This window comes from Rattus norvegicus, chromosome 13 (genome assembly GCF_036323735.1).
Source record: "Rattus norvegicus strain BN/NHsdMcwi chromosome 13, GRCr8, whole genome shotgun sequence".
NCBI classification, from domain to species: domain Eukaryota; kingdom Metazoa; phylum Chordata; class Mammalia; order Rodentia; family Muridae; genus Rattus; species Rattus norvegicus.
This window is the reverse complement of record NC_086031.1, coordinates 7,457,222-7,467,560: the sequence shown is the minus strand read 5'-3', so window position 1 is coordinate 7,467,560 and position 10,339 is coordinate 7,457,222. Positions and strand designations below refer to the sequence as shown.

The following is a 10,339-nucleotide window of genomic DNA, read 5'->3' as shown; positions in this document are numbered from 1 at the left end:
TTTATGTGTTTGGCCATAACAGTAGATGAGTCACCTCTCTGTAGTTGTGATTAAGTTTCTTTTTTTTTTTCCATCTTTATTAACTTGAGTATTTCTTCTTTACATTTCGATTGTAATTCTCCTTCCTGGTTTCCGGGCAAAAATCCCCATAACCCTCACGCTCCCCTTTTCTATGGGTGATCCCCTCCCCATCCTCCCCCCATTACTGCCCTACCTGCTACAATCATATTCACTGGGGGTTCAGTCTTGGCAGGAACAAGGGCTTCCCCTTCCACTGGTGTTCTTACTAGGCTATTCATTGCTACCTATGAGGTTGGAGCCCAGGGTCAGTCCATGTATAGTCTCTGGGTAATGGCTTAGTCCCTGGAAGGTGTCGTTGGTAGACATTGTTTTTCATATGGGGTCTCGAGCCACTTAAAGCTCTTCCAGTCCTTTCTCTGATTCCTTCAACAGGTATCCCATTCTCAGTTCAGTGTTTTGCTGCTGGCATTCACCTATGTATTTGCTGCTGTATTCTGGCTGTGTCTCTCAGAAGAGATCTACTTCCGGTTCCTGTCGGCCTGCACTTCTTTGCTTCATCTATCTTATATGATTGGGTAGGTGTATATGTATGGGCCACATGTGGGGCAGGCTCTGATTGGGTGTTCCTTCTGCCTCTGTTCTAAACTTTGCCACCCTATTCCCTGCCAAGGGCATTCTTGTTCCTTTTTAAAAGAAGGAGTGAAGCATTCACATTTTTGTCACCCTTCCTCAGTTTTATAAGTGCATCTAGGGTAATTCAAGCATTTGGGCTAATCGCCACTTTTCAATGAGTGCACACCATGTGTGTTTTTCTGTGATTGTGTTACCTCACTCAGGATGATATTTTCCAGTTCCATCCATTTGCCTATGAATTTCATAAAGTCATTGTTTTTGATAGCTGAGTAATATTCCAATGCATAGATGTACCAAGTTTTCGAAATCCATTCATCCGTTGAAGGGCATCTGGGTTCTTTCCAGGTTCTTGATATTATAAAAGAGGCTGCTATGAACATAGTGGAGCATGTGTCCTTGTTATATGTTGGGGCATCTTTTGGGTATATGCTCAAAGGGGTATAGCTGGGTCTTCAGGTAGTTCAATGTCCAATTTTCTGAGAAACAACCGGACTGATTGTTGTACTAGTTTTCAATCCCACCAACAATGGAGGAGTGTTCCTCTTTCCCCATATCCTCCCCAGCATTTGCTGTCACCTGAGTTTATGACTTTAGCCATTCTCACTTGTGTAAAGTGAAATCTCAGGGTAGTTTTGATTTGCATTTCCCTTATGACTAAAGATGATGAACATTCCTTTAGGTGTTTCTCAGTCATTTGGCATTCCTCAGCTGTGAATTCTTTGTTTAGCTCTGAAACCCATTTTTAATAGGGTTATTTGTCTCCCTGCGGTCTACCTTCTTGAGTTCTTTGTATATCTGTTGTAGTATTGGTAAAGAAAATTTCCAAATCTGTTGGTTGTCATTTTGTCCTAACTACAGTGTCCTTTGCCTTACAGAAGCTTTGCTGTTTTATGAGGTCCCATTTGTCGATTCTTGATCTTAAAGCATAAGCCGTTGGTGTTTTGTTCAGGAAAATTTCTCCAGTAGCCATGTGTTCGAGATGTTTCCCACTTTTTCTTCTATTAGTTTGAGTGTGTCTGGTTTGAAGTGGAGGTCCTTGATCTACTTGGAATTAAGCTTTGTACACGTTGATAAGCATGGATCGATCTTCATTCTTCTACATGTTGACCTCCAGTTGTACCAGCACCATTTGCTGAAAATGCTATCTTTTTTCCATTGGATGGTTATGGTTCCTTTGTCAAAAATCAAGTGACCATAGGTGTGTGGGTGCATTTCTGGGTCTTCAATTCTATTCCAATTTTCTATCTTTCTCTCTCTGTACCGATACCATGAAGTTTTTATCACTATTGATCTGTAATACTGCTTGAGTTCAGGGAAAGTGATTCCCCTGAAGTCCTTTTATTGTTGAGGATAGTTTTAGCTAACCTGGGTTTTTGTTTTGTTTTGTTTTGTTTTGTATTGTTTTGTTTTGTTTTGTTTTTTCATTCCAGATTAATTTGCAAATTGTTCTGTCTAACTCTCTGAAGAATTGGATTGGCATTTTGATGGGGATTAGATTGAATCTCTGGATCGATTTTGGTAAAATTTCCATTTTTACTATATTAATCCTGCCAATCCATGAGCCTGGGAGATCTTTTCACCTTCTGAGGTCTTCTTCAATTTCTTTCATCGGAGGCTTGAAGTTCTTATTGTACAGATCTTTTACTTGCTTGGTTGAAGTCACACGAAAATACTTTATATTATTTGGGACTATGATGAGGGTGTCGTTTCCCTAATTTCTTTCTTGGTTCATTTCTCTTTTGTGTAGATGAAGGCTGCTGAATCATTCGAGTTAATTTTGTACAGAGCCACTTGGCAGAAGTTGTTTATCACGTTTAATATTTCTCTGGTGGAACTTTTGGGATCACTTAAATATACTATCATATCATCTGCAAATAATCATATTTTGAATTCTTCTTTTCCAATCTGTATCCCTTTGATCTCCTTTTGTTGTCTGATTGCTCTGGTTAGAACATCCAGAACTATATTGAACAAGTAGGGAGAGAATTGGCAGCCTTGTCTAGTCCCTGATTTTAGTGAGATTGCTTCACATTTCTCTCAATTTAGTTTAATGTTAGGGACTGGTTTGCTGTATATGGTTGTACTATGTTTATGTATGTGGCTTGAATTCCTATTATTTCCAGGACTTTTATCATGAACGGGAGTTGAATTTTGTCAAATGCTTTTTCAGCATCTAATGAAATGATCATGTGGTTTTGTTCTTTCAGTTTGTTTATATAATGGATCATATTGATGGTTTTCTGTATACTAAACTATCCCCGTATGCCTGGGGTGAAGCCTACTTTCTCATGGTGGATGATTGTTTTGATGTGCAGTTGGATTCCGTTTGCCAGAATTTTATTGATTATTTTTGTGTCAATATTCACAAGGGAAAATGGTCTGAAATTCTCTTTCTTTGTTGGTTATTTGTGTGTTTTAGGTATAAGAGTAATTGTAGCTTCATAGAAGAAATTCGGTAGTACTCCATCTGTTTCAATTTTGTGAAATAGTTTGCATAGTATTGGTATTAGGTCTTCTATGAAGGTCTGATAGAATTCTGCACCAAGCCCGTTTGGACCTGGGCTATTTTTGGTTGGAGACCTTAAATGAGTGCTTCTATTTCTTTTGGAGTTATGGGGTGGTTTAACTGGTTTATCTGTTCCTGATTAACTTCCTTACCTGGTATCTGTTTAGGAAATTGTCCATTTCCTGCAGATTTTTATATTTTGTTGAATATAGGCTTTTGTAGTAGGATCTGATGATTTTTTGAATTTCCTCTGATTCTGTAGTTATGTCTCCCTTTTCATTTCTGATTTTGTTAATTTGGACACAGCCTTTGTGTCCTCTTGTTAGTCTGTCTAAGGGTATATCTATCTTGTTGATTTTCTCAAAGAACCAACTTTTTGTTCTGTTGATTCTTTCTATGGTCCTTTTTGTTTCTCCTTGGTTGATTTCAGCTCTGAGTTTGATCATTTCCTGCCTACTACTCCTCCTGGGTATATTTGCTTCTTTTTATTCTAGAGCTTTTAGGTTTGTGCTGTGAAACTGCTAATAAAAGTGCTTTCCTGTTTCTTTCTGCAGTCACTCAGAACTATGAGTTTTCCTCTTAGCACAGCTTTCATTGTGTCCCATAAGTATGGGTATGTTGTACCTCCATTTTCATTAAATTCTAAAAAGTCTTTAGTTTCTTTCTTTATTTCTTCCTTGACCAGGTTATCATTGAGTAGAGCATTGTTCAACTTCTATGTATATGTGGGCGTTCTTTCCTTATTTTTATTGAAGACAAGCTTTGTCCTGTGGTGGTCTGATAGGACGCATGGGGTTATTTCTATCTGTCTGTATCTGTTGAGGCCTGTTTTTTTACCAATTATATGGTCAATTTTGGAGAAAGTATCATGAGGTGCTGAGAAGAATGTATTTCCTTTTACTTTAGAATAGAATGTTCTACAAATATCTGTTAAGTACACTCGGTTCATGACTTCTCTTAGTCTGTCCACGTCTCTGTTTAATTTCTGTTTCCATGTCCTGTCCATTGATGAGAGTGGGGTGTTGAAATCTCCTACTATTATTGTGTGAGCTGCAATGTGTGTTTTGAGCTTTAGCAAGGTTTCTTTTATGTATGTATGTGTCCTTGTATTTAGAGCATAGATATTTAGGATTGAGAGTTCATCTTGGTGGATTTTTCCTTTGATGAATATGAAGTGTCCTTCCTTATCTTTTTTATTACTTTTAGTTGAAAATTGATTTTATTTGATATTAGAATGGCTACTCCAGCTTGCTTCTTCCAACCATTTGCTTGGAAAGTTGTTTTCTAGCCTTTCACTCTGAGATAGGGTCTGTCTTTGTTTCTGAGGTGTGTTTCCAGTATTCAGCAGAATGCAGTGTCCTTGTTGTGTGTCCAGTTTATTAATCTATGTCTTGTTATTGGGGAGTTCAGACCATTGATGCTGAGATATATTAAGGAATAGTGTTTATTGCTTCCTGTTACATTCATATTTGGATGTGAGGCTATGTTTGTTTGCTTTTCTTCTCCTTGTTTTGTTGCCAAGATGATTAGTTTCTTGCTTCTTCTAGGGTATAGCTTGCCTCCTAATGTTGGGCTTTACCAACGGTTATTATCCTTTGTAGTGCTGGATTTGTAGAAAGATATTGTGTAAATTTGGTTTTGTCATGGAATATCTTGGTTCCTCCATCTATGTTAATTGAGAGTTTTGCAGGATACAGTAACCTGGGCTGGCATTTGTGTTCTCTTAGGGTCTGTATGACATCTGTCTAGGATCTTCTGGCTCTCATAGTCTCTGGTGAAAAGTCTGGTGTGATTCTGATAGGTCTGCCTTTATATGTTACATAAGCTTTTTCCCTTACTGCTTTTAATATTCATTCCTTATTTTGTGCATATGGTGTTTTGACTATTATGTGATGAGAGGTGTTTCTTTTCTGTTCCAATCTATTTGGAGTTCTGTAGGCTTCTTGTATGCTTATGGGCATCTCTTTCTTTAGGTTAGGGAAGTTTTCTTCTATGATTTTGTTGAAGATATTTACTAGTAATTTGAGCTGGTAGTCTTCACCCTCTTCTATACCTATTATCCTTAGGTTTGATCTTCTCATTGAGTCCTGGATTTCCTGTATGTTTTGGACCAGTAGCTTTTTCTGTTTAACATTATCTTTGACAGTTGTGTCGATGATTCCTATGGAATCTTCTGCTTCTGAGATTCTCTCTTCTATCTCTTGTATTCTGTAGGTGATGCTTGTATCTTCAGCTCCTTGGCTCTTCCTTTGGTTTTCTATATCCTGGGTTGTTTCCCTGTGTTCTTTCTTCGTTGCTTCTATTTCCATTCTTAATTCTTTCAACTGTTTGATTGTGTTTTCCTGGAATTCTCTCAGGGATTTTTGTGTTTCCTCTCTATATTCTTCTACTTGTTTATTTATGTTTCCCTGCGTTTCTGTAAGGGAGTTCTTCATGTCTTTCTTGAAGTCCTTCAGCATCATGTTCAAATATGATTTTAAATCTAGATCCTGCTTTTCTGGTGTTTTAGATATTCAGTGTGTGCTGTGATGGGAGAATTGGCCTCTGACGATGCCATGTAGTCTTCAGGTACTGCACTTGCCTCTTGCCATCAAGAATATCCTCTGACAAAACAGCTTCTAGAAAAACAAGCAAAACAAATAAATTTTGAAAGCAAATGGAAATTTCCAATTCAAATGTTGCTAAAGACCAAGTGCTTTTTGAAGAGCATAATGGTGTCATACAAGAACAAATTCCATCTGATGTTGTCAACATTGAATAATGTCAGGTTTTAGCTTTAAGAGCTTGGGTTATAATTGAAGAGTCATGGGGAAAACCCACTTCTTTTATTAAGGTAATGAAGGGTCCTGCATAAGCTTATACTGATTTCTTACAGAGACACATTTCACCTGCAAGTAGAGCCATTTCAGCCTGTGAAACCAAACAGTCATTAATCTTGGCATTTGAAAATGCAAAGATTTAGATCCACCAAACCTTTGAAAGTACAAGGAACCCGAATTTACATAGTGATAAGAGAAATAACTGGTATTGGTTCTCAGGAATATCATGGAAATATCATACAAAAAAATCATAGCTAGCCATTCCAGAAATCCAAATGCCTGATACTTATTTGTGGTAAATTTAGCCATTTCCAAAGAGACTATATGGGTCAATGGTTCATAGTGCAAAATAGAAAGTATCTTGACTCTAGAGAATATGGTATTTGTAAGGAAGCATCTGGAAGACATGGGCACTGGAAAAAATTTCCTGAACAAAACACCAATGGCTTATGCTCTAAGATCAAGAATCGACAAATGGGATCTCATAAAACTGCAAAGCTTCTGTAAGGCAAAGGACACTGTGGTTAGGACAAAACGGCAACCAACAGATTGGGAAAAGATCTTTACCAATCCTACAACAGATAGAGGCCTTCATCCAAAATATACAAAGAACTCAAGAAGTTAGACCACACGGAGACAAATAACCCTACTAAAAAAATGGGGTTCAGAGCTAAACAAACAATTCACAGCTGAGGAATGCTGAATGGCTGAGAAACACCTAAAGAAATGTTCAACATCTTTAGTCATAAGGGAAATGGAAATCAAAACGACCCTGAGATTTCACGTCACACCGTCACACCAGTGAGAATGGCTAAGATCAAAATCTCAGGTGACAGCAGATGCTGGCAAGGATGCAGAGAAAGAGGAACACTCCTCCATTGTTGGTGGGATTGCAGACTGGTACAACCCTTCTGGAAATCAGTCTGAGGGTTCCTCAGAAAATTGGACATTGAACTGCCCGAGGATCCAGCTATACCTCTCTTGGGCATATACCCAAAAGATGCCCCACATATAAAAAAGACACGTGCTCCACTATGTTCATCGCAGCCTTATTTATAATAGCCAGAAGCTGGAAAGAACCCAGATGCCCTTCAACAGAGGAATGGGTACAGAAAATGTGATACATCTACACAATGTAATATTACTCAGCTATCAAAAACAACGACTGTATGAAATTCGTAGGCAAATGGTTGGAACTGGAAAATATCATCCTGAGTGAGCTAACCCAATCACAGAAAGACATACATGGTATGCACTCACTGATAAGTGGCTATTAGCCCAAGTTCTTGAATTACCCTAGATGCCTAGAACAAATGAAACTCAAGACGGATGATCAACCCATTCAGAGCCTGCCGCACATGTGGCCCATACATATACAGCCACCCAATTAGACAAGATGGATGAAGCAAAGAAGTGCAGACCGACAGGAGCTGGATGTAGATCACTCCTGAGAGACACAGCAAGAATATAACAAATACAGAGGTGAATGCCAGCAGCAAACCACTGAACTGAGAATAGGACCCCCATTGAAGGAATAAGAGAAAGAACTGGAAGAGCTTTAAGGGGCTCGAGACCCCATATGTACAACAATGCCAATAACCAGAGCTTCTAGGGACTAAGCTACTACCTAAAGACTATACATGGACTGACCCTGGACTCTGACCTCATAGGTAGCAATGATACCCTAGTAAGAGCACCAGTGGAAGGGGAAACCCTGGGTCCTGCTAAGACTGAACCCCCAGTGAACTAGACTGTTGGGGGGAGGGCGGCAATGGGGGGAGGGTTGGGAGGGGAACACCCATAAGGAAGGGGAGGGGGGAGGGGGATGTTTGCCCGGAAACCGGGAAAGGGAATAACACTCGGAATGTATATAAGAAATACTCAAGTTAATAAAAATAATGTACAACATCACTAATAGGCATATCCTGCATAGATATAGGGAAGGCTGAAGATACCTGTTTAATCACAGGCAAATCCACTGGCAATATGCCAGTGGCACCACCTATCATCTTAGATGTTTCTTTAAACTACTATATAGGGTTCTTGAATTCTTCTAGCCCACCAACTAGAGGTAGGTGAAAAGTTGCTTTAAGGGAATAGACTGATGTACTCCTGTTTAGAAGCAGTTCTTTGGGTGTAATTCCACTGACTTTTTTTTTTTCAGGATTCCAGGATCGCTTCTCGGCCTTTTGGCTAAGATCAAGTGTAGTATCTGGATTCCAGGAGTCGAGCACAATAGTAAAAACACCAAACCAGAATTGGTAGCAGTGGCTTGATGCTGTAAAAACTGTAAGACTCTTATGAATCTGCACAAATCAGTGGAAGTGGCAAGAATCAGCCAGAACATTATTAGAAGATCTTTGGTGCATTTCTCTCTCTGAAGTCAGGACAAGCAAAGATCGGGCAAGACTAGTTAAGACTAGCTAAACATTGCAGAGTTTGCAATGCAAGAGCATCCTTTTATTGTTTGTAAGGTTCTACTTATTCTCTTTCCAAACATTGCACAGCTTCTCAAGTATCTGTATCAACAAAACATTCTCTTATATTTCTGTTTCAACAAAAGATCCTCTCACTAGAAAACTCCAAGGACAACATCAGATACTGTCTCACAAGACAGCTTTTAGAAAAACATCACATGACTCCACTGATTTTCCAAAGAAAAACCTCAGAAATTTCCATTTCACACACATACACACACACACACAACACAACATGCATATACAATTCATGCACACCACATTCACATGAAAAGTAATCTCTTGGGATGAAAAAATAAGGATTTCTATAGCCTCTGTCAGATAAGAATATTATCATGACTGTCATATACTATCTAAAACTTTTAAAATGAAACTGCTGTAGAGACACTTGGAAAAGCACTTCTCCCTACCCTCCAAGGATTTATCTTCTGCAGCCTGGGCATGCTGCCCAAGCACACTTGTATACCTAAACATCCTATTTCCATTGAAACAGCATATAGAAAGTGAGATGTAGTTGTTTTTGATAGAGAATTTCTTGCTTCTTAACCAACTTGGTTGAATTTGGATGTGACTTGTGGTGCTTATCTATTTATTAGTGTGGTTTGATGGGAAAGTTCCCTGAAGAATTGTGTTTGAATACCTCCAGTTGGTAGCACTCTTTGAGAATATTGAAACCTTTGGGAGATTGGTCTTCAAAGGAATTAGTTCATTTGGATAGGGTCTTGAGACATGACATTGCCACAATTCCTGTTTCTTGCCTGCTCCCTGTATGCTAATGCAATATGGTTGGGTAGCATCCCACATGTTCCTGCATGCTCCATCTATTATTAAGAGATAAAGTCCCTCAAAACCTCAGCCAATAATCCTGTCTTCTCTTAATTAGTTTCTTGTCCAGTGTTTTGTCACAGAAACGAAGAAGGTAACTAGAGATTTAGAACTTCCCGTGGGAAATTTGGAAACAGCAGATTTTTGCTCCCAGATGATCAGAACAACTCAATAGTAGAAGTTTAGAAGTGTAGGATGAATGGTCTGAGGAACCCCTAACAGGTGATTTGATCAATTAGTGTAATGGTTTGTCACCAATTAACCCTCTACTGAGTTTCAGAGTTTTCTGTGAGACATTTGAATAATGAGGTTGGTTTTCATATGGTGAATGTGAGAAGAACATGAAAAATCTGGGCACTGGGTCTTTACTCAGTCAACCTAAGCATCATACTTTCTTGAATGAACTGTAACATAAACTTATTTCACATGTTTATCCTATATGTACCATGAAAATCTAGTCAGGTAACGGGCTTCCTTGTCAACTTTAGAGCAAGTGTTCTTAATGGAAGCGTGCAATTTGTAAAAGTTTATCTGTTAGATATTAATAATTCCACATTAGTTTCCACTTGACTAAAGATTTTGATCTCCATTTGTGAGAACTATTTAGAGAAAATGTTTGATTTATAATGGTCTTCCATTGCATCACTAGAGATACCTTTCTAATCATTTAAAAATACATGTGTGCTGACTCTTCTTAGGATGCATTATGAGATCGCATTGTGCTGTGTGAATGGAAAATATCAGGTAATATGTAATTCAGGCCCATGCTCCTGTGCCCTTAAGGGAGGTTTGTAAAAAGACTCTATAATCACATCATGAAGAAGCACAGGTCAAAAAGGAGCTGAATGGCATCTGAGCTGTTAACTTGAAGTATAGTTGATTTCGTATTTCAAAAACACAAATGCACATGGTATCAAGAATTATATCATTATTGTATATACTTATGTTCTTGCCCTTCTCATTTCAATTCAAAAATGTCTTAAAATATTCAGGGTTAGGAAAAGGCTAACTTGCTAAAGTACTTGACGTACAAATGTACCTTGTATTCAATATTTTCA

The 10,339-nt window shown here is 38.4% G+C and overlaps 1 pseudogene; it reads left to right on the top strand.

The window, feature by feature from the left end:
• Nucleotides 1-8,152: 8,152 nt before the first annotated feature.
• LOC120096428 (U2 spliceosomal RNA) lies at nucleotides 8,153-8,232 on the top strand (annotated as a pseudogene).
• The last annotated feature ends 2,107 nt before the right edge of the window (nucleotides 8,233-10,339 follow it).